General features: G+C 42.6%; 1 long non-coding RNA gene across 4 annotated transcripts in view; it reads right to left on the bottom strand.

The window, feature by feature from the left end:
• Window positions 1-25,428, bottom strand: part of LOC142418265 (uncharacterized) — a 124,838-nt gene that overhangs the window by 40,498 nt on the left and 58,912 nt on the right. Inside the window, exons 2-3 of one of the 4 annotated variants that reach the window (XR_012778233.1) lie at window positions 6,266-6,345; window positions 1,334-1,526 (exon numbers count right to left, since the gene is read on the bottom strand). The exons of 1 other annotated variant lie outside the window; for it this stretch is intronic. This is a non-coding gene — a long non-coding RNA (uncharacterized LOC142418265). The remainder of the gene's footprint in view (window positions 1-1,333; window positions 1,527-6,265; window positions 6,346-25,428) is intronic. 2 more of the 4 variants (XR_012778235.1, XR_012778231.1) reach the window with 2 other exon arrangements.

The raw sequence follows: 25,428 nt of genomic DNA, 5'->3' as shown, positions 1-25,428 counted from the left end.
GTGCCACCATCTCCAGCTTCAGCTGGTTTTCTGATGAAGTTGCAGCCACTTGTAAGTTCTAAGATGCTGAACTTGACAATTATGATTCATAGTTTGGCTAGATATTTCGTTGCTTTAAGATAACACATGCTTTAACTATTTTGCCTTGTCCTGAGATTACTCAGAGATTTCTCCTGTATAAACAGTAACTTCAGTAAGACTTTTTTAGCTCCATCTCTTACCAGAAGCAAAGGCAATATTCTCGAGCCTCACTGGTTTCAAGTTAAGATCAAGACATGCAAATCACAAAATAATTGTCTCAATCCTGCAAAGATTTATATATTTTATTGTATGCATGGAGGCTGCCCCCCTGACATCAACAAGACTGCTCATGCGTCCAGCACATGTGCATGTTTTTGTAGGATAGAGAGGCACAAGTAACTTGATTTCCAAAGATGTTCAATGCATGTAACTCTCACTGACTCCACAGCATCTGTGCCTCTTAGTGTCTCTAGCCATCAGGCTACTTGTGTAGGTGCCAATCTGAAAATTTGAAAGTCTTGACCCAAAAAGTTAAGTTAGTTTTAAGTTAAAGCTGGGATTTTGCATGAAAGCTACACCCCAATATACTGCTACACTGACCTGGAAAGGCAGCATTCTGTGCTGTGGAAGCAAATATTCCCCCTTGCTTCACCTCTCTTTGTTTAGTATAAATTAGAAATTAATGATGGGGAATTATCTCCCACCTCATCATAATCTTTCACTTGGGAGCTGCCTCCTGCTGTGCGTGAACTCAGAGTTCAGTAACAGCAACTGATTGCTGGCTTTTCCAAAGAAGAAGAGTAGGCATTCTCTAAATTATTCCCTTCAGTCAGATGCACTATATCACTGGAGATACAGAGCTTAACATGAAGAATTTATTACTGTCCCTCTACATTTACCAGTGATGTGATATAGTCAAAGAGACAATGATTTTCTTTCCTTGTCTCCCTTGGTTAAAAGCACTGGGAAAGGGAGTCATTCCTAGTTATATACATCATGATTCACCTTGAATGTGAATATGACCACATACCTGTGTGTCTGTGTGCGCGCGCACGCACGTGTATGCATGCACATGTGGGTGTAAACTACATAACCATCAGTACAAGGATGTTTTGATTCAGGCCCTCAGATGATATAAAATGTGAGTACTTTGTTGGACTCAGTGAAACTGCAGCCCTGCAGAAAAGGTGTGGAGAGTTTTTCTGTTTCTAAAAAATTAATAGTAGTAGTAATAATAATCATCATCGTAATTGCCAAAAAGTCTCTTTCACCAACGGGACAAAGCTTTCCAAATAAAGGGCAGGTTACATACAGAAGCACGCAGGTCAGCTGGTGCCTGTTCCTATAAGGTGTGTTACCAGGGAAGAGACGAGGCCTGATTCCCACAGGATGCAGAAGAATGTCAGAAGATGACCAAAACTCATCAGATTTCCCCAGCATTCAGAGCAGGTGGCTAAGCCGGATGTCAGATACCATACCAGGAGAAATATGCCATTATTGTAGCTCTGAAAAATATAAAAGGAAAAATAGGAAGCTACAGTCTGATCGTTGGAATGGAGCACTTCTATCATTACATTATTCTTTTGAAAGAATACTAACAAGTGATTTGGTTCACTGGGTTATTTTCTTCAATCATGAGTTTTTCTAAGGGAAAAAGTCTTTCTGTCCATGCTTACTCAAAAAGTACGTAAGTAAAAACTTCTTGTGTCAGGGAAGTAGGACCTACATGTTGTACGTATGAAATCCCAAACTTGTCTGGCTTTCCTAGATACTCTGTTCGAAGTGAATACCAGTTTATCAGTTTTATTGCATGTTTTAAAAAGTATCATGAAACAATCCTATATCATCTCAACTTATTTGTAAAGTAGCTTGTGGGAAAGTCTACTAGACAGAAAATATCATTCCCAGATATCCATGTCCAAGATTCCTCTACTTCTCAGTGGCTGCAAATGCAATTTTTTTGTTTTATGGATGTCCAGCCCTTTTCAATTTTCCACAACTATTCATGTATATAGGTCACTCTAGAGCATGTATGAACTTTCTTTACCTATTCACCTTTTCCTGAACCCCAGAAATACTTTCTGGACCATGAAGCATTCATAGACAAAAAGCTGAAAACCATGGCACTAGACGAAAGACACATAGCTTAGGAAACCTCAATAAAAAAGCGATAAAGGCAGAGAGATTTTTCAGGAATGAAAGTGGAGATTTTCCGTATTCAAGTTTTGTGGTTTAAGAAAATTGTCTCCTTTATTATTACTTATGTTAGATTAGCACCTACATTGCAACTGACATTGGCAGAGTCAAAGAGACGATGAGTTTTCCCCCTTATTTAACATAGGAGTAAATACAACTACTGTCACGAGCACTTCACCAGCCAAAAACTGGACTTAGCTCACCCTTATCTTATCCATTCTCACCACCAGAATCCAATTCATTAAGAAAATCCTCCCTCGGGAGAGCAACACAGATAAACGCAAAGTGGCTTTTCACAGACAGGAAAAGAATCAGCACCTCTGGACTCCTCACTTGGCTTTGGAAGACAGAAACCGATCACTTGTAGATAACTTTGGGCTTCTCCCGATGATGGTGGAAAGGGGAAGAGAAATGATAAGTTATATTTCGGCCCTCTGGCCTTGCTCGGTGAGACTCATCAGGAAAATATCTAAAACCTACAACTATGTATTTTTAAAGACCCACTGTCTCGTCATGGAGCATTTGGAGGGGGAAAGCAGTCTGTAACAGAGAGTTACTGTGTTGTATTTACACTGTTAAAGAAATACTGTCCTGTATCTTTCTTCTTCTTTCCTTCTTTATTTTTCTCTTTCTTTCTTTTTCTCCTTCCTTCCTTCCTTGCTTGTTTGTTATAGTCCTTTTTTGCAAGAATACAACTGGTGGCTGTGGAAAATGACCACGAGATCACTAGCAAATTATTAGGACATCCTAAATGGAATACTCCAGGTAATCAGTTCTTCCCCTTCCCCTCATCCTAAAGAATTTGTATACACACAAAATCAGAAGGACTTTCAAAACACATTAACCAAAATTGTCTCCACATTTATTATTTTTCAAACTTTCCCATAGATGGGCATTTTTAGACGTTCCCTTTAAAACACAGCAGTGCTTGTAGACTGAAAAATACTGTTTTGTAGGAAAGCTCGGAATGAAAAATTTTCAATTTCTGAATTTTCTGTGGAATTGCAATTCCAAGTTCGGACAAGCATACCTGCTTCATCTGGGAAGGATATACTGATGCTATCAGGGATCCCTGGTAAACTGAGTTGACTTTGAACTGATGACATAGTAATGAAGGTTTTAAATTCCTGAGCCATCCAACTGTCTATTAACAGCTCTTTAAACTTACTACATACACACTGATACGGATCTGCTTATTACTGCAGAAATTCTAAACATAAACATTATTATGAAATCTTGTTTTAGCCACCAAGAAGGGTGAGAGATTGAAACACTACACAGCTTTTCTTTGTCTTGTATTCCATGTGTGAGATTGGAGTTAGACATAACAGCCCTGTATCCTGCTCTGGGAGAAAAATAAGCCCTTACAGGACAAAATGACCAGCAATTATTCAAACAATTTAGACTGAAAGGGCTTAGGAAAAGGTAGCTGAGAAAGAAGGAGGGAGAAACATCACAGCTGAGGAAAATAAAGTACAGAAAAGTGTGGTAAGGACACAGATGTCTGCTTTTGTCAAGAAATGGTTACTTTCTTAGAAGGTTAATTAACAGGATAATGTTTTTATAATACCTGTTGGCACTATCAGCCAGAAAAGGGTTGCCAAAATGGACAACCCCTTCATAGTATGGGAAAGAAGACAAACCCCTCTGACTATAAGCAATTTTGTACCATTAGGTGTTCCTATCAGGCTCTTTTTCCTACTTCGTCTGAAGCAAAGAATAATTACACTGCCTATGTGGAATACATGCCCACTTTTCCCTGGTTTGTTTAGGTCACTAAATGTGACTGCCTTCCCTCTTTCGGTTTTTGTTTTTGAACTGATTGTGCTCTGCAGCCTGATTTCCACTTGAGTCCACTCAGGAATAGGATGCTGAAACACGATTGTTTCCACTATTGGAGGCTGCCGTTTTTTAACACCACACACTGCCTTAATGAGCTTCACCCTGAGCGCACGACTCAGCTGGCAGTGAAAAACAGGAAGCATTTTGGCACACATTTTCCCTTTGTGGGGTGAGAGAGGAAGCAGACGCGAGCCCTGGCTCAACAGTGACACAATTACAATGGAAACAGAGAGCTGCCTTGCCCTTGGTGCGGTGTGAGATCAAACCTGGGTCACCTCTGTAGGCTGCCTCGCTGCTGAGACCCCTGGTTTGGATTGGAGACGTATGAGAAATGTCCATGTTAGAACTCACATGTACGTGGTCTCCGGGGGTCTGAACCAGCAAACTCAAGGGAAGTCTGTCTGCCAATTTCCACAAAGTCTGGATTGAGCCCTACCTCTTGCCTTCTAGTAAGCAAGGATCCTTCCAACTAAGTGGGTAGAAAAATTTGTCAGGTGAAGATGGCTGCTGTATTTGGTGCTACAAGAGTCTTTAAATACCTATAGCATTAAAAAAATAGTGCCATCTCTATTCACACTGAGCCACCTGTACCATGTAATTTACAAGTGCAGATATTCTAGACCTAAAAAAGCAAGGTATCTTTTGGTGGTAACTCCTGTAAGTGGGCCCATTTCAGCTGGTGGCAAACACAGGATATAATTCTCCCAGCTGTCTAGGTACTTTCCAAGTCCTCTTCATAGTTGTCTCTGAAAGACCCAATTGTTAATTCATCTTCATCATACCCCTCTGATAGGCAATCAGGCTAAGCTGTACCTAGTGATGAGTTGGGACATAAAACTGAATGTATCCATGAGCTGGGGGGGGGATATCCATGAGAAGAGGGGCTGACTGTCTTCTTGACCAAATTAATCATTTGGCAAAATATCCAGGAAAATGCTATTTAAGTGGACCACTGGACTCAAAAAGTTCCTTTCCAAGGTTGTATTCCACTAGAGACCACCATAAAGAAGAAGAGATACGTCCCACTGGGTTGCATATTGCCTTCTCTGACCGTCCTGATCTACACATGGTCCCATACAGCCTGTTGGAAAACCCTGCCCCTTTCTCCAAATGAGACCACTCAGGTATGTGTACATGTACAAAGGCCTCTCCAGCACTGCCTGAGTACGTGGGTGAAAGAACAAGCTTCCTCTGTGATCTACTCTATTAACTGATCATGAAATATCACCCTCCTCTATCACAGATATCATACGCTTTGGTCTGCTTGCCTCTCCAAAGAAGGAGAAGTTGGGGCTTGGTGTCAGGAACTGCTGTGCACCAGAAATGGAAACTTTTGCATATGACTGCTTCTGCCCGTGCTGCTCCCAGTTGCCAGCTGCAGGCAGCCTAAGAACGGGTGCCTTTTCTTCTTAGCTTATGACAGGCTAACACTTTCCCCTCTGTAGCTACTAAGTGCCTAGATGGCTGTTGAGAATTTTTGGATGTTAGATTTCTTTCTTCATTTGGGATATTTTGTAATAGTAGCAAGCATTGGGGCGGGGGGGGACACACTACCCTTTCTTTCTTTCTTTCTTTAGTAAGTAATATTAAAAGCAACTTGGAAGCTATGCAGTTGTAAGAACAAAATATGACCCCCATTCTACACCTTGGGATAATTTTTTTTAATGCAAAGTGAGCAAAGGTGCATGAGAGAGCATTTTAGCATGACAGCATTAATCTGTGTTTCATTATGTCTGTCGGAACAGGATTCATGAGGATAAAACCTGTGCTGAGCAGGAGCATTCTCCTGAAACCTCAAACATGACGTTTCTGAAAGATGGTAAAGTGAAATTTCTATCATCTTCATTAAAAACCAAATCCTACAGGCTTTACCAGTGGCCAAACCAAATTTCTGAGCTAGTGCTACAGGGACACTTCAGAAAGACAGCAAAATGCAAACTGATATTGGTGTTAAGCACAGTCAGGGTGTCATCTCTTTCTAACAGAGACGCTTTCTGTCATAACATCATGGACAGTGCCTATCTAAGGCAGTGCCATTCCAACAGCCAACTATTCGCACTTAGTGAGCAGAAACTGCGTAATGAAATATGATGACGTTTCCTGAGACACAGAGAAAGAAGTAACTCAGAAAGCCCCACTGGGTAATGCTCATCAGCTTCTGCACATTGTTCAGATGAACTGCTAGATCTTACGGAAAACTCTTCACCCCTTTCACCACAGTGGTCAGCCTTCATCTGCTCTGCAAGCAAGGACTGAACGTCCATCAAGAACTGTTTGGTGCTTTCTCTGTAAATAAAAGAAGAAAGCATTTACAGTAAAGACCTTTGTCATGTGTAGATCTCCAAGTAATTTACAAAGAAGTCAATATCTCCATCTTGCAGATGGGACAGCAGAAGACCAAAGATGAACTGATTGACCCGTGGTCACCCAGCAGCAAAGCCTGGAGAGCCCTAAAGTCCAAACCCCTAACAGAGGGCTCCATTCACAAACCCAGATGCAGAAAGAACATTTCAGGGAACAAATTCCAGCTCTGCTTTCCATATCATAACACCTATCTCCTTAAAAAGAAAAGTACTGATCAATATGAAATAAGACAGGTGGATGAATGGTGGAAAGATGACATTTGATCACCTTAAATGGAAAATACAAGCAATGTAGATAGTCTGCTCATACGTCATTCACAGGTATGAGTCTATACAAGCCAGTTTTGCAAGAGTTTGTAGATCTTTTTTATGAGTGTGTTTCAGCTTCAAATCTTACTGGCTTCTGCCCACAGACTTGTCATCTCTAGAAACCCCAGCTTATGCTAAGTGTAGGCCCTTTGAGGTCTCTGAAAACACATGGAATACAAAAAAGGCAGAAAAGAACTGGGAAGGGAGAGGAAGCAGAAGACAAAGCAGGGAAAGCAAAGAAAGAAAAAGAAATTTGAGAGAAATGAAACAGGAGAATGAAGAAGATTGAGAGAAGGGAAGAGTCACGAGAAGAAAAATAGGAGGTGAGATAGGGAAATTTGGTTTTAATTATGTTTATTGTAGTTCTTCATGCACAAAATTACAAAGTGAAAACAACATAAACAGCTCTGCTGCAGGCATGCTAGGAAACAATCCATAAAGCAAGAAAACGTTATACAGGAGCTTGTAGTGACTTACTGCATTATTCACTACGTAATAATTGCCCACAAGAAATTAATGAGTCTTTTTTCAATTAGCTTGGCAGATACCTGGAAAGACTTATAGGCTGCTTTGCTATAGATTCTTTGCCTAAATAACAGATAAAAGACAACCAAGCCCTTTAGAAGCTGGTTGTAAAAATAAAAAGTTAGATGTGATCTGTGCAAGAGAGGCACCCCTGCCTCAGAGCAGGACCCATCATAGCAGGGAGGATATATTAATATAGCAGGAGGCAGTCCCTGCTCAGAGAACTTGCAGAAAACAGTGGAAAGAAGAAACAAGCTGTGCTGAAAAACATGAGAAGAAAAGATTTTAAAAGTTCAAACCCTGAACCCCAACAAATTCACAAATGCACCTATAAAGCTGGCCCAGCTTTTTGCTACTCAGTACAAGGGACAAGCTTAACAGGAACAGTCAAGTAATTTAGGTATGACAAGTTTTGACAGGGTAAAGTCATGCTGCCCAGAGGACTGCATTCCGCTCCCCACTGATTAAGGCCAACAAGGACCCATATACCACAAGCTTTCCAAATCTTCCCATTTCCACTCTACATTTAGGGCTTTCCTCCATATTCCTAAACCCACGCTCACTTTATTTTCTCTCTTGAAAGAAGGAAACTTCAGAAAACCTTTTGACCTGAAGGGCTGAATGGAGAGTACCTCCTATCCACAGCAGATTTCTTTTTTCCCCCTAGAGTTTGGATGATGATCACAAAGATTTTTCTTTTCATTTCCTTATTACCTGTTTCTACCTTTGAACTTTTCTAATTTAGAAATCCATGATTCTTCATCATCTGCATCTCAGATCTCTAGCTGCTGGATCTTCCCTGATAGCAGCTAACAAGGCTGGGATCATTAACCAAACAATCAAGGAGAAAATCTAGGTACATGTTAATAGGAGGATATTCTTTCTCCTTATAGCACTGACAATGTATCTTAAAGTTTCCTGTCAAAATGTCCTTGAAATCTGCTGAGTGTTATCCTTGCCAAACACATTGTCACAAAACTTCTGCTTGTTTCTAACAAAAGCCTCCGAACTGGTTGGTACAATTTCTGGCTAAAAAAAAAAAATAAATTAAAAAATCAGCAAACTATCAATACCCAGCGACAACGTAAAATTGTAACGAAGCGTCTCCACTCCCAAAGGATATATGTGCGTACAGGTCTATCTGTGTGTGTCCACGTCCTGCGCAGCGTGACTTGGCACCTGAGCTCTCAGCAGCTGGCACACCTGCAATGTCAAAGGTGCAGTGCATGTCACAGGAGGAGCTTTACGAGTCATCACACCAATAGCGATTAATTGACGCGGCACGCCGGCAAAGCTTGGACCAGCCCAGGGCTGTAGGGATTGGCACACTGTGCATCTTTTATACCGCCAAGTGCCTCTGACACTCATTAAACGCGCCTGCCTGACTGACCAGTCGAACACGATTGATGCATGCTACTTTCTGGAACAGTCTGTCTTCTCATATGTCCTTACCCTGCTACACTAATACTGTATTTCTCTCTTAAAACCGCCTATCAGAGCAAAAGGGTGTCCATGGAAACCTTTCTTGCTTTACACTAGCTATGCAGTCTGTTGCTACACTTTCACATCAGATTTGTTACTGGTGCTTATTCACTTGGAATGAAACAGTAAACTTGTCTGGAGACGTCCTGAATTATTCATAGGCAACATGTACAAAGATAAGTCAGGGCATGAGATGTACCTCGGTGCTGAAGCCAACATGGTATGTAAGAGTGAATGATGCTTGCGTGGCTCTGTGGGAGACCTGCGTCTCAACCACTGTGAATGACTAGGAATTGGGTAACAATCATTAAGACCTGCGAGCCAATTTGCCTTTGACAATGGAAGTCAGGGGAAGTTTTGACACAGCAGCTGTCTTTGCCTCGCTTTGATTGTGAACACAGCGTTAAGGCCTGAAGTCACCTCCGGGTTTGTATCTAGACTTTCAAAGGAGCAGTTTTGTGGGCACATAGAGGCAAGTATATCTGATAGCACTTAGACAGCTAATTACTTCATTATGCCTATCAGGGAAGTAGTTAGATGACTAAATAGCATTGACTATGGCTCTGGAGCTGCAGCCGGAAAACTCTACATAGAAGTTGGATAAATCAGTCAATTCCAGATTTGTTATCCAGTATCAGCTTTGAGCTCATTTTTGACACAGTGAAGGTATATTCACCACACAGATATTAGGCACTGTGTGGTGGATATTCACCTTACAAACAATTTCTACCTTCCTCTGAAGCCTTGTACCAAAAGAGCCAGAAGCTAGTATTTGTGAACCATTAGTGGACCTGCTTTGAAAACGACGGGTCCAGTTCTGGTTGCACATCACTCCAATATACAACATGTGACTTTGATTTCTAGTCTGAGTCTGCAGGATCAGAAATGGGCCCATTTATAAAGCCATCACCTAATCAGGTAGTCATGCTTTTCTAAAAAAAACATGTACGCCTATTACTCTGAGAAAAATTAAGTGACATTTTCCTTGGCGATCTCCATTGGGGAGTATGTGGACTGGATGGCACAGAAAGCTAACACCAGTCTTCACAAGCTTCCAAGAGCTTGTCCATCAGTGTCTCATCAGCACTGCAATGGCAGGCGCTCCATGGCTGAACAGTGGAAAGACATTACATTTTCATGGTAGCTAAAAATAGGAGATGAAGCGATTCCATACTGAAAACACTTCTGTAAGCATTGGATGAAATAGTCAGTTAAGCTCTCGTGTTCGTCCTTGTCCAAAATGGGAAATTTTTTTTGAAATCACAAAATCTTTGAGAGAAGAGAAACTTGGTTCTGACCCAGCTGTAACCATTAGCAGACTTAGGGAAGCATCCTAATTTGAAGACATTAGTCACAAAAGCAAGATCCCACGTGCCACATCTCAAGCTAGTGGATTTAAAAATAAGAGAGCTACCTTCCTAAACCACCGTTGGTTGACCAATTTGACCACTGGAAAGACACTTCAGTTTATAAATGACATGTTCCTATTTAAATTAACTCAAACTTCCCACTGTGCTATCTTTATTTTAAAATCAGATTTATACCAGTTAGCAATTTTTCCCTGAAGCAGCTTACAGATCTATGCCATCACAGTTGGTGTCTGACTTTAAGCTGTCAGTAATGTAGTACTGCAAGATGTTTTTAACTCGAATTATATATATATCTTATATTTAAATGACTTTAGAATTGTGTATAGAGCCTTGTTTTTAAACACTTGTTCTCTTTCTGGAGATTGTGTACACGTGCAGAGTTTGTTAGGAATCCAAGAATTTTATGATTCTAATACTCCTACGGAACATGACTAAATATTCAGCAATGCTTCAAATTAAGTTAATGCCCCACCCCAGCAGATCAGCTCTTCAAACAGCCTACATTCCTTCACCTGGGAGTGGAAGGAAATCACGAAAAAAAAGTAAATAAAGGAGTGAGACGGAAAGCATTTTTGCTGTGCAATTATCCTGATTCTCAACTTGCACTCCCTGAGAAACAAGAGGGAAGAGCAATGCTTGAAACGTCCCTTGGTCACGGTAGGGAAAAATTGCTTACGGATCAGTACTGCCATCCATACTCACCTTGACCAGTATCTTACTCTGGCAGGCCACGGAATCCAGAGAGACATCCCAATGCCTTATGTTTTAAAAGCATAACAGATACGAATGAGATGCCCCTTACAGCACCACTTCTGCCAAGCTCTCACTGTGGGCTGTAGCAGAGGGGAAGAAGAGTTTTCAGGGCATCTTCTCTCCCATTTTGCAGTAGAGTATTCTTCTCACTCAGCTGGTTTCCCCTGGACTACTCCATAAGGTAGCACTAAGCTTGAGTTCCTGGCTCCCAATGTAATTTTCACACATAACCTACCTATTTGGGGTGGAGGGTGGGGGGGAGTATATTTGCACATGTACGCATATTTGAGAGTACACTCATCCACCTGAACTGACCGTTTCATATTTATTAGGCAAATACCATGATGACACCAGAGCTTCCTTCCAAGCTATCCAGACGGAATAACTCAGAAATTTTGCAAGACTTTTCCTTTCTTCCCACTGTAATGATTTCATTACCATAAACCAGACTGCTAGCAGACAAACTGGTGAATTTTGCCCCATGCTGAGCAAAGCTTTGGTGCAGGGTCCACGTTTTGCCATTTAGCTCAAGACGAAACTCACATGTTTATCAGTCATACTTGGGAGCATTACTGTTCTTCAGCAGAGATTTTTGCCTTCTGAGGAGGCAGTTTGTGTTTCATACACCCTCTGAATCACATTCTGCTTTTTAGATTTTGGTATGCAATGATGACACAGCAAATTACACCCTTGTAATACAAAAGGGTAATGTTTTTCTAGCACCAGTTCATAAGGCTGTGACCAGCTGGTCCAAAATGGTTAGCCATGGTACATTCTCAAAGAGCTGTGCAGCTCCTCAGAGTCTCCAATTCCCAGGTTTTAGGCTTGAAAAGAATGGAGCATCTTGCATGAAGGCATTCCTCTCTGGATCATACAGTAGTGGGAGTTTCAGAAGAGTGTAAGTTTTCTCAACTGTAAGAAGCTCATCTTATATCTTCTGTCTTGTTCTCATGATGAGACAACATCTTTGATGACATCTGTGTACGTATGTGGATGATACGGGGAGATAGGGCCACCCCTAAATTCTCTGCACCTCCAAAAAAGAGACAAATGTGAGGGAAACTCCATTGCACAGCATATGCTGCTACTTACTTACTTTGACTTGACATTGATGGATGCATTCAAGTATTTACAAGCTGCCTGATGAGATGACTCAGAGAAAGTTTGAAAGAAACAGCACGGCTGACACCCCTGCTTGAAGGGGGAGGAAGTGGGAGGGAAAGATTGCCTTGAGATCAGAGTTTGTGGTTTTTTAAAATGCTGCTGCTTCACAAGCCCACTCTTTGTGCTGGAGTAATTATGTGGGTGTACTACGAAAAAAAGCTAAGCAGCTTGAGAAAGGTCTGGCTGTGGGGAAACCCAAATTTAAAAAGCTCGAAGAAGTAGAGCAGCTCAGTAGTCCTGGAGGAGTACGTGCAAGCCACCTTTGCGAGAGCCTAGAGCAGTTACTGGGACAGTCCTTGGACAGTCTGGGGTGCGGGTCAGTCATCCATGGGCAGCGACCCCACCTTTCCATCACCCTGCCTGTACAACTCCTCCCTGCTGGGGACGTCCCCCATCCTGTGGCACTGCCCGAGACATAGATCAGCACGTTTCTCCCGTCACTCGAAGACTGCTTTAGTTGAGGGCTTCTACGACCACGTGAGGATGTGAACAGGAGCAGGGACTGGAGGGTCAAAAAGCCATCCAGACCTCTTCCTCTCTCCCCTGCCATGTGTGTGGCTGGGCCCCGGAGGTGTGCCCTGGTACTCACCAGCACCAAGCCCCCCGGCTTGGAGGCAGGCTAGACCCACGGCAAGGCGCAGAGCAGATGCCCTGGAGATCATGTCTGTCATCACTGACTTTTTAGTGAGCAGAAAGCAGAAAGAACTGTGCATCCTGTTCTGTGAACTACCATTTTTGAGGTGTCGGGCAGGAAATACCTGCATCAAGCTGGGAAGGCACTCCCATAAGCCATCGCCTTTAACTCTTTCCTTCCATTTTCCAGACAGCTCGTGCAGGTCACAGAGCAACAGTGTAGAAAAAAAGCCAGAGAAGCTGGCTTTCTCCACAGATCCATATGGGAGTGATGCAACTCCACCTGGCCTTATACCACCTCCCCATGTCACAGCACAGGGAGGGGAGGTGCCCTTGTGAAGCCAGTGGTGCAAGGGAAGAGTATGGTTAAAACTTGGACTTCATCCCCATCCTCAAGACAGCAATCCTCATACTGTAACCAGCATGGTAAGAAGAACAAGTCCCCCAGGTAAATGGTTGGCACAGTTCCCCAGCATGGAGGAAGAGGAGGAAAAAGACCACTTCAGCTACAGAGTGTATGCTACCCCTTACCGAGTCCTAATGGGAATTTTGTAACGTACCTTTGCACAATGGCAAACCAAGGATGTGAGCTATTTCCTGTATGCATTGCTGGTTTAATTCATGAGATAAGCTCCCTTCAGAGTCCATTTCAGGCAGCTCCAGAAACAATCTGGGAATGTCTAGAGCATCCTCTGCCTGCAGCTCACACCGTGCGAGCCCGTGCGAGCTCCACGCCAGCTGTGGGGGCCTGGGTAGAGGTGCTGCTGTGGAAGTGGGAGCTTGGCCTGGATTAACCACCCCGGGACCTACCCAGGCACTGTAGCAGAGGCATACCCTAACTTGCAAAAGGAATGTGATGTATAAGAATTATTCTCCACCCAAGGAAATATCACATGCTACTATTTATATTCTTTTATATCCTCTAGGGGATTTAATACTTCTGGATGCTTCCTGTTCCTTAAAAAAAAAAAGGAAAAAAAAAAAGAAAAAAAAAGGGAGAGATTGAGAAACTACTGGAAAGTCTTAAGATGGCTGTCCTGTTCTGAAGAAATGAGAGTATTTATCTCTCTCAAAAGTTTTTTGTAAAAATCTCTAATTGCATTGCATTACAAGATATTTTATTTCCTTGGAATTTCATTTTTCTGTCAGACTTCACTGAAAGGGATATTTTTCTTGTCAAATCTTGTGTAACTACAAAAAAAAAGACACATTTTCCTGAAACACTATGGTGGTGAATTTCATTTGGAATTAAAGACATTACAGGAATGTAGGTGTATTGTTGTTGTTGAAAATAATTTTATGTAACAGAAAATTGATGGACTTGTAGGTCTTTTTTGGACATGAGATATAGTTATTACTCATTTCCTAATGCTCACAGAACTAGCGGCCCCTGCTAACGCCAATGGGAGAACTTTGGTGGACTGCAGAGGGAACTGGTTTGGGCCACTGGTACCTCAACTTCATTCCTCCTTTCTTTTAGGAATACAAAAGAGCAACGCTCTGACTGGCAGAGTGCAGTGAGGAAATTAGCTTAATTGCTAAAGCAATAACGCTTAATACAAAGCATGACACATGAATAAAAACCAGGAGAAAGGAGCCTCTAGCTGCAAAAAAAAGCTATATGAGGTTTTAAAATGTTCCCTTGCGTGCATATATGCAGTGTTTTGTACAGTAACCATAAAAATGACATGGTTGTTTTATACCTTTCAAGCACAAGCAACCTGTTTTGACTTTGTAGCACTTGGTGAGTCATTAGAGAAACTGATCTTACTAAAAGCTTTGCCATTTCTCTTGTTCTTACTGAGATCACTAAAAAAAAAGGCTTGGGTAAGATACGTGCTGCAAAAACAAAATAACGTACATGTTCACTGTCTCCTGATCCCTGCCATGTGCCAGCTTGGGTAGCGGGCTTGCTCTTCCTTTGCCCTCAGCAGGCTAGGCACTGGCTCCAGAGTCACCCATCTGAGACAGAGCCCCACTGGACACCCGGTACGCTTTCCTCCCTTTCCTCACATGCGTGGGGAGGGGAAAGGAGGATATCTTTTTGCTCATAAATAGGCTTAGACACTGCATGATCTGGCGTAGCTGGTGGCTGTGATGGCACCTGGCTGAGCACACTCCACCTGGCCATCCACCAGGTCCTGGCCATGGCACGCCTGGTACGCTAAGCCTCTTGAGTCAGAGCTGCAGATCCAGGCACTGCACCCATCACAGGTCCCTGGGCTCATCCCCGGCCTGGGACCTGCCTGCTGAGCCTTCTGCCCTGCAGACCCCCTGCTCTGTGCCGTCCTGAGCCCGGCCGCCCCCCCCCCGGCTGGTGCAGAGCTTCCCTTTGCAGCTGAGCTCTGCATGGGGAACACCACAAATTAAAACAAGAAGACAAAGGCGCCAGAAAGACTTTGCCCAGAGTCCGTGATCACACCATTGCTCTCCTTAATAATCAACCACCAGAAGTGAAAGCACTTTACAGGAAGAAAAGCAGCAACTGACCTATAAATAAAGCATTGTATTCCTTCTCAATATGTTATTTTTTTTTTCCCAAGCAATCAATTAATGTTTCTGCAACAAAGAGGTTATCAACTCATGAGTGGGAAAGGAGGGGTCTGACATGAGTGTGAGGGGGTTATGTTGCAGATGACATGTTGCAGAAAGAAGTGCTCCCCACATCCACCTCTCCCACAAGATGTGGCACCTTGGATCCAAAAAATGGGGTAGGTCCCTGCACTATGGGACCATCTTATCTCTGAATCCAAACATCTATGCATTTTATTTACTTATTTTTGGAGGCTGAATAAGCAGCTATGTGTGCAGAGAGGCAGCAGGGTATTCATTCGCTTTATTGTTCATACCTTCAATCTTACTCTGACTGGCTGTATGGTATTTTGCCGCTGTGTACCGGTGGACTCTTTCACGGTGTCTGAAAGCTCGTCAATAAAAATAACTGCAACAAGAAAGGAACAGCTTTCCTATCGTGCGGCACTTTCAAGTTATCTCTTGATAGCAAGTGGTCAGATGTCACCACTATAAAACCACGGTATTCTGGGATAATGTATAACTCGAACAATAAATCCAGTTTTGTATTCCTAGTCTTTCACATCAGACATGCAAGACCAGTGTCACTGCTTTTCCCTTCAGTTTAACCAGGGTTGGTCTGTCTGCTTAAGCTGAATGTTCTTCTGACTCCTACTCCTTTCTAAAACTAACCCACTTCATCTGCTGCCTGAATAAAAAGCTTTGCGTTAGTCACGACATCTTCCTGCACTGTTTTACTCACAAAGTTTGACAGAAAAATACGTGTTATGAAACCAGCTTTTAATGCTTGATGGAAATGGGTCTGAACCTGCCTGGGCAGCTGTCCTTCGGTGAAACTGAAGGCAGCATTAAGGGCTCCAATGCATTTTCACCCTACTTGATGTGTTGCCAGGCTTAGGTACCCACTGATCAGACTAAAGACCATCATGCTGGGTGGACCAAAGGCCCGTCAAAGCCAGTGCTTCACCTCTGACAGCGGTCAATAGTAGGTGCCTTGCGGGAGAAGAGAAGAGGACAAGTAAACTGTGGTGATTCCCTCCACAGTATTTTCCCACCTTCCCTCAATCTGCTGCTTAGAGAGTTCTCAAGCCAGATGTGCTCGCAGTTTTAATAGCTCGGGAAGTGCTTTTCTTCTAGGATTTTGGTCATTTTATGAAGCAGTTCAGACTTTCCACCCCATAGTATCCTAAGTAATGAGTTAAACATATTCAGTGGTCATACAATGCATAAAACACTTTCTTAATTCACTTCAAATCTTATGTCTGATAATTCTGGAACAGGTTGCCCAGAGAGGCTGTAGGATCTGCATCCTTGGAGGTATTCAAAATCAGACAACACAAGACCCTGACCTAAGCTGGCCCTGCTTAGAGAGAGGGTTGGACCAGATTACCTCCAGGGATCCCTTTCAATCCAAATTGTTGTCTTTATAACTTCTCAGGGTGTCCACCACATTTTTTAGCATGAAATAGTGAAACACTGCTTTCTTTTCACTTTCTTCTTATCCACTCACCATGTCATTCATGATCCCATGAAGCACTGCAAACCAACAGCCCGTCTCTGCCCTTGCCAGGTCTCTCTTTTCCAAACTCGAAGGGGATTATTCTATTTAGCTTCTCCCCATAGAGGAGGTGCTCCATACCCTCGTTCATCCTCACCACCCTTCTCTGAACCTTTTTTAATTTTACTTCATCCCTTCTGAGGCATAGAGGAGGGACCAAAACTCCCTGCAGTTTAAGAGGTGAGCAAACCAGCACATTCTACTATGGGAAAGTGGTATTTTCAGACTGTTAGCTAGACTCCTCCTAATAATCCCAGTCTGGTCAACCTCTTGAGACCCACTGAGCCATGAACCAACATTTTCTCCATAATGACTGCTATTTCTCCCCCTTGAACTTGTTCTTGATTGTAGCCCCATCTTATAGCATCCTCACTCCTCTTCTTTCCCCGTGACTCCCCTTCACCCCTGGACTTCCCCATCAGCTGGGGTAACACCACTGTTTGTGGGGCTGTATGGAAGCCAGACAGTCTCAGCAGCAGCTATCACTGCACCACAAAACTCTAGCTTAGTGGGGAAGGCTGCAGCTCCTTGGCAGCCTCAGTCAGCGTGGCTGCTGGCCACTGCAGCCACCTCTGCTGCCCTGTGCTTCAGAGCTCTCTTCAGCAGAAACTATCCCCACAGAAAAAAAGTAACAGGTAGTTTTCTTTCAGGTTAACACCTCAAAATGGCTCTGCGGAGGAGCAGAGAACATCTGAGCCAAGGTAGGGGATGGAGTGGGACTGTGGGAGAGGGACAGACAGCGGGACTGCACTGCAGCAGAGCCGTTACATCAGCTTAGGCTGCCGTGGGACTGCAGCTGTGTACACGCTTATCGGAGAGGAGCCCATGGAAGCTCATAGCCTGAGGAAGGAAGCTGCTAATGAGCATCTTTCCTTCTTCCCTCTCTCACATGCAAAAGTACAATTCTTTTAATGGTAGCTGATGATAACTATAATATGTCATGATTACACCACATTTTTTCCTAGCAGATCCTTGTTGGCTTTGCATAGCCTGTCCTCACAAAGCTGTGTGAGGTATATAAGATAGAAGGCTGTCTTACAGATAAATAAATTGAAATTTAGGGAACTAAAACTATGTGATTGAGTTCATACAGTCCGTTAGGAGCAGGCAAGAAACAGGACTTAAAGGTCTCAGCCTTCATTAATGCCTTTAAGTACTAGAAAAACTGCTCGTACAGAAGGAAGAATTCATCCATGTAATACTGCTGAGGAGGAGAGTGAGGAGAAGCCTGATGCAGCTGTCTGTACTAGATACCTAAATCCTTTTTTGTGCTTTTCAGGTACTTTATCAATAGCTGAGACGGTTGTCTTATCTTGTAGTATCTGGAGCCTTTCTTCCAGTTTCTCTTCCCTAAGTACGATGGCTCAGGTTAGATGCCTCACACAGATCAGGAAAACAATTTTCTGTCTGGGACAGACTACTCCCCTTTTTCAGATTTCTCTTCAGAAATCGCTTCAGATTTCTCTTCAGAAATCTGAAAAAGATAAGCCCTGCTCTTCTAATAGGTAAGGGGACATCTTCCTCCCAGCCAAGGGTCTCTGCTCTCTGCTCTGACCCCTGCTACCAATCTTCATGGGCCTGAGTCAGGAAAGCATTTCAACATCTTTTTACATCTATCCCCATTCGGGAAAGCACTGCAGTCAGGAACATTTGCACTCACTTGCAGACCCCCTGTACTGTCAATGAACTCTTGTAGAAAATAAGTATCATATCCACAAGACAATAAAAGTAAAGTGGACCACTCTGACAATAAAGCAGCGTAAGTGTAACATAATTGGTGGGACTTTCATGTTTGTCTAAGGTTTTAAATAGTCCACATTTTTATATCATATGACTTCGAAAATGATATTTGTTCATGTAATTAGAGACTGTACTGTCACAAGGGAGCCAAATTCAGACTCTGTGTGCAACCTGAACGTTGTCGTTTCCTGGCATCTGCTTAAAATATATTCTTAGTGCACTCTTTTATAGGTTTCTTTCCCCCTCTCCTATTCAATATTCTAAGATATTTTAAAAGTAAAAAAGGATGCAGAGGGTAAAAAAGAAAACTATTCTCCTAACAACTATGCCAGTGCCGATCCTACATACCTCTAAACATCGGCAGGAGAGAAAGTCTTTTTCTGCACGCTCTGGGAGCTATAACCACACTAAAGACAACACTGGCAACAACCATTTCTAGCTTTGCAGAACCTGATCATAACCTGAACTGCCATCAGGAACTTAGACCGTGCCACCAAATGTTTTCCACTGGTAGATCCCAAAGGGAGTTAGGAAGAAAGGCAAGTATTACTGTCCCCATTTCACACTCACACAAGGGTACTGGTTTCCAGAGAAGTGAAGTGAGATATCTTGAGGAGAGAGGTCAGGAGCAGTAAAGCCATGAAAAGCACAAGGCTCACCTAAATCCCAAACCAGAGCATGACCAATCCCTGGAGCATGCTGCCTCCTATGGAGTTTGCCATCATCAGAGGACACCCTACCACCTTGTTAAAGCACCCCACTGCATTCCAGTAAAAGCAAGAAGAATAAGATGGACGCCCTTCTCATTCCCAATCATTTTTTTCCTCTGTAGATGACTTACATGTAAACTACAGCCTACTTTTGCACCAAACATTACTAAAAAGGAATGGTGCCACTCATATGCCAAGCACCATAGCTCTGACTCAACTCAGGCCCACTGGACCTTTAGACCGTGACTGCTCCCTAAGGCAGCACGGGGGACTCTGATGGACACCCGAAGCAGGGATCCAACCACACCGCAACACCTCTTTCCCCATGCATTGAGCATGGAGGACATGACGATGGCTCCCTTTACTCCTCCAAAGCAACCAGGCAAAGACAAATGGGGTTTCAATCCCATTTTGGTTTCAGGGTGCCCTGTATGTGACTGTATACTGTACTCCCATAAGAAAAAGCAAGGGCTTTCCCTAGGCTCCCCCAGGAAGGCCTTGTCCTGAAATTGTTGTAGAGAAGAGAGCTGTACAAATCATTTTTCTATGAACGAAAACATGACGTGCAGAGCAACACGCTTGGCTCCAGAACCCGAAGATAAGGCAGGATGCGGGAATTGCCTCCCACCCTGGCCACGAACCCAGAACCACATCCTCTCTCTCAGGAACGACCCACTGTTTTTTCCTCTGTTGCCTACTGCAGACCACGAGAACGGTGGACGCCCCACTCCAGTCTGAAAGGGACTGTTTACCCTGTTATGAATACCATGCCTTGGCAAAGTGGGATTTTTCAGCAGCCCACAACTAGTCAAATCACAGCCTCTGTAACTGGAGTGCAGAGATGCACTCCTGCTCTGTGAGGGCTCCCTTCCCATCCTGCAGCAGTTTTCTGCTTCTGATAGTTCAACAATGTGCTCTTCAAAACAAAGAAATACAAATGCAACCACTTTTCTGCCCCTCTTGTTTTTAACTAGACAATGGTGTTTTCATATCCCCCAGATTAAAACATGATGAGATGGCTTCGCTTAAACCTGTACACTAATATACATATTTTCATGCTGAGACAATGTTTAATAAGATCAGTCCTGCCTACCTGAACAAATTCTATCCAACAGGCATTGCTTAGGTAGGTTCGCAGTGATTAAAACCCAAACTTGAAAAGAATTACCTGGATAACCTTCATTATTCTGGCAGCATCCCTAGTAAATAGGGAATCATGGTTGGAGTTATAACAACACTGTGTTGATTCCCATCTTCCTACGTCAGCAATCCCACTAAAGCCCAGGACAAGTCTATCCTTAGGTGAGCAACTAGTGAGCATTCAATACCACAGGCATTCAGTTAGCAGCCCTTGTGCAAGCTCTGGAGGGGCTCAATTTCTGCAGTGCGTATTATTCTCCCTAAAATAGGATGAAACTCCATGAAGAGAAGCCTTTTTACAGCTGTGATGGAGTCATACTCTCATTTATTCTAACAAAAGGATGAAGCCCAGAACAGTCAGAGTTGACAGTATAAATTAATCCCTCTTAATATTTGTCTTGCAGTTTAATCTCAAATGCCACTAACCTACATTTATTTAAAAACAATCAACTGGTCTCTATTTCAATAGTGGGTTTGTATGCTCTAGAATCAATTTTCCCTATTTGTACTCTCTTCCATCCTTTCACAAGTTTAATCGCCTTATTTAAAAATGTGCAAGAACTATAAATATCAGAAAAACCAAACCTTTCAGCCATGAGGTTGAGTGGAGACATGCATATCAGTAAACACATTTCCTGAGTAATAGCACACTACGCAGTTTGTAAAATGCAATTACGCAGTAGCAACTCTTATCAGGAAACGTATTTACACTGATTCCTTGTAGCAATAGATCAAAGAACTTATTTTACTGACCTATATCTGTACTTAATTGTACAGCAGTTTCTTACATAAATAAGCAGATTGTCTTCCTTTTTCTGAATAATTGCCTACTAATGGACAGCAGTTTTCCTGACATAGATGCTTTGCAAAGATTAATTTTTTAAAACTAAAACTGGTGTCTGAATTTAATATAACTCATCACTGGAAAATTGCAGACATCTGAAACATTGGCTGTCTGTAGAGGAAAAGAGGAGCAGTACCCACAATGTGGCCACCATCCCAAGAAGAGATTAGCAGGTGGCCTTATCACAGAAATAGCTAGGTTTTTCTCTTTTGTCTATTTTCTCTTTTGTCTCTACCCACCCATAAAACTGTCTAGAAAAGTGTAAGTAACATCCATCCAGCAGAGGAGGACTGAGGAGCATGGAAGGCCCCCCAGTCCTGGCTCCCACTCCTTTAGCAGCCAGGGGTCTTCAGGGTTCCTCTACTTTCCAGCCATCTAACCAGACTGCCATCCAGGCAGGACTTCCAGTACAGCTGAGCAGCCAATGGCCACTCCTTTATGGGGGATTTAAAACATTTTGTTTCCATTCTGCTTTTAAAAATCCCCACAAACAGTGTAAGGGCTTCCCACGTAGGATACATCACCTCCGGACTGCTGCCCTCCATGCAGCCCTACTCATTTAAGGGCCCTGAATCATTTTGTGCTTCAGCACAGTCAGGAATACCTGCAAGTCCATTTGCAGCAATTAGCAGCATGCTCCAGACAGCATCAGCTGTGGTTTTCTGTGATTATTTGTGCCAAGAGCAGCTGGGCTGAAGAGAGGAGCCACAGAGAAGAAGCTTTACTGAAGACTGAGTGAGAAGGTCCAAGTCCACAGAACAGCCCAAGGAACCAGTCCTTCTACCTCCTATCCTCTAGAGCTGCCTCTAGAAAATATCCTCTAGAAATTTCTATAAAATAATTTTTGCTATAAAATGCTGACTTGTTAAAAACAGAGGTTCTTATGGAAATATAGCTGTTAAAGTGAAACTTTCAGTAAAAATAACAGCTTCTGTTGCTCCAGGAGACAACGTATCTACTCTGTCGGAGTTGGACTAGGGGTTTCAGCTTCAGGACTAGGTGTGCTCCTGACCAGCATCATTTGATGGAAAGGAGAAGGCGTCTTCTCCAAGCCCATCTGCTGGAGTAGTTTCCACTTTTTGTAAATAAAAAACACTTGGAGCAGGAGCACGCATCTGAGTCTCCCTTATCCCAGAGGAATGCTCAAACCCACACAGAGAACATCTCTTAGAGAAGCACAAGCAGCGTATATGGCCAGAGATATTTAAGGAGACCCATCACGGAGCAGCTGATGGATTGGTGTCAGGGGAATCCCTCCTGGCACATGAGAAACCCAGCTCAAGCCAAAGAAGGGTTTAAACCTGTTTCTCCAATAGTCCCAGTGTGAAGCACAAGCACGAGGCTACCACCTAGACCAGAATAAACTTGCTCTTTTCCCTATTTGGAGAATAATTCTAGAGATCTGCTTCATCCCAGAACAGCGTGGGATCATTTCCCACCCAGCTCTGTTGTCTAAATTTGTTCTTGAAAATGGCAGAACCAGTTACACTAAGGTTTCCTTTGACAAATTTAAAAGCAGGGTAGCAAAATGGTAAATCTTGTGTTATATCAATAATTACAGCTAATTCATTAGAGCTGATCAAAAAATACAGGACATTCATTTGTGTTAACTCATCTTTCAGGCAAGGAGCTTTCTATGTCTGGCACAGGCTTCATTCAGGTGGAAAAATAAGTCATCTAACTTGTTTAAGTTAATAACATCAGAGGAAGAAAATAAGCAACGCAAGTCCAAATTGTGAAGGAATTTTGTGGATTTTAAATAGTTTTACAAGCCAGCAAAACCAAAATATCATTTGCAAGCTTCACAAAACCCTAAACTCAACTATCCGTAGTCTGTGGTTATTATGAAAAGACATGATACATTTGTTAGTTGAATTGCGTGTGGAGGTTGATCTGTGTCAGCAGACAGTGCCATATGTGGCTGGCTTTCCTGTCATTTCTTACATAGATGCTCTGAAGTCTCTGAGTGACATTTACCAAGCTGTGCAGGAGAACGTCATGCATGTCCCATTAATTTGAAGAGGAGACGTGTCACTGCACTTTTTTTTTAAATTTCCATCATAACTTACATTGTCTAAGCATTTTGCATTTTCAATGAGCAATGGCACAGAAGTAGAATAAAAACTGATTATGGTTAATCTCTGAGCTTGCAGAATGTTTGAAGAAGTTATTTGTGCTTGAAAGAAGGAAAGAAACAGCCAGCCAACAAAGGCAACCACAGTTTGGAGTGCTGAAGAATAGTTCATATCTGTATCTATCTATATTAAGTAAAGATCCCTTTCAGTGTTGTTCTAGGAGGAAGGCTGGTTTGGGAGGCTCGTTTATTGACTGATTATTTTTTCTAACCCGGGATATTTCAATGTTTGCATTATGGACCCAGAAACATACACCTTGGAGGGACAGGAGCAATTTCCAGTTCAGAGGTTCTGCAGTCACACAGGAGAAGCACTCAAGAAGTGAGGACAAATGTCACCAAATGCGTGGCACTCGTCCCTGCCCTTGCAGGTGCCTCCTGAAAGAGAAGCAACCTCACCTCATGTACCACACTGGCTCTCGTTCCAGGGGGTCACACTACTGATGAACAGTTACCAAGGAAATAAAAACTTTTGGACTCAATTTCCCTGAGAATAAGGAAGGCCACATAAGCTGGAAAATATGGGCCAGTAGTTTTAAGTAAGTGGAAAACGATTGCAATATTTTGGACACGGTTTAAAAACACTCGCCAAATTGTTTTGGTTTAAAATCAGAAAGACAGCCACTGTACCTCATTATCTTCTACAAGCCAGGCTGTCTGGCCATGCTCCCTTCATGCAACAACTCACAATAGTCTTTACTATTGTTATTATTAACTTAAGACTTTTTTCCATGGACAAAAAAATTCCCAGCTACCAGAACATTAAAAAAAGTACTAGTTACTACTGCTGACAAAAAAACTGATGTTTAAAATGATCAGTTAGTCCATATGTGCTAAACTGTGCTTTGAAATGTGTTAACGTGAGTTAACTAACACATTTTGAAAACACTGCCATTTATTTTCTCAGTCCACGTATGTCCTACGGAAGTTAATGAAAAAGAAAGGAGGAAGCTCAAGATATTAAAAAATATCCAGCAGATGCTGATGGATATAGAGGTCCCAAAGAGGCCACTGCTGTCCACACTGGCTATATATGGCTTACGTTTCCTTTTAGATCGGGATTGTGGGGAAGGACAGCGTCTGATGTGCTGTGTAATTTAATGTCAGGCAAACTGTAGCCTATTTTTGAGACCTAGCATTTGTAATAACCAGGTTGTTCATTTAACATGTACTGGCTTACTAAGTAAAGTAAATTAAAGAGTGAGGTGGCAACAATGATAAACAGTAAATTTGTTTGTTCAGTAGGGAGCTGAAACGTGTCGGCTCATGCTTTGATCAAATTAAATTGAGAGGTTTCAAAGTACACACAGGAAATGCTCCAACAGATAAACTTTGTCCCTGGAGGTTCGTCCTAGCCACTTTTCAGCCTTCTGCACTCTGTTATCTGTTTCAACAATTCTGTAACTTTAAGCTCAGAGAATCCATGGAGAAAAGTGACAGTGATAAAGGTCAAGAGTTGACTTCTAGGGTGATGGACAACATAAAGTCTCGGTCTTAAGAGACAGGTTATTGGGCAGTTGTTGGTCCTTTACAAGAGAAAAAAAAAAAAAGGAAAAGAAATGGGAAATTAAGTGGTTTTTAAAAACATTTGCTTTAAATGCAGTTAAGGTGGTAAATCATTACTGCAAAGCAGTATCCCCACGTGCTGTGGAGGTCAGTACTATGAAGCCTGGCTCCTGAAAGACCTGAGCCTCAGACTCACTTGACTTCAGATCAAAGAAGGAACAAGATTTCCCTGAAATGCTCCCCATGGACAGGCGTTTATAAATAAATGCTTTCGTACAAGTGGGTTCTCTGCTGTCTGAAATGGTGCCTGTTCGCACTGCAGCCTACCCCTGCGTGAGAGCACTACCTGGCAGGTTATTTTCGCAGAGCTTGTATGAACTTGATTTTCTTTGAGAGATCAATTGGTTGAAATTTGTCAATCAGTTCAAAAGATTTTGGGGGTGTGGAAGTGACGGAAATACAAGAGTACGCAGCAGGATTGCATAAGCCTCGTTTCTGCAGGAATCAGGATAAAAAGTTGCAGCAATATAAAAATAAATATCTGAGCAGGCATAATTCCTACAAAATACCAGTAGCTAGCCAAAACGTCATTTCTGCTGAGGGCAA

The sequence above is a fragment of the Mycteria americana genome, chromosome 1 (genome assembly GCF_035582795.1).
Source record: "Mycteria americana isolate JAX WOST 10 ecotype Jacksonville Zoo and Gardens chromosome 1, USCA_MyAme_1.0, whole genome shotgun sequence".
Lineage (NCBI taxonomy): Eukaryota > Metazoa > Chordata > Aves > Ciconiiformes > Ciconiidae > Mycteria > Mycteria americana.
This window is presented reverse-complemented; position numbering and strand designations above follow the sequence as displayed.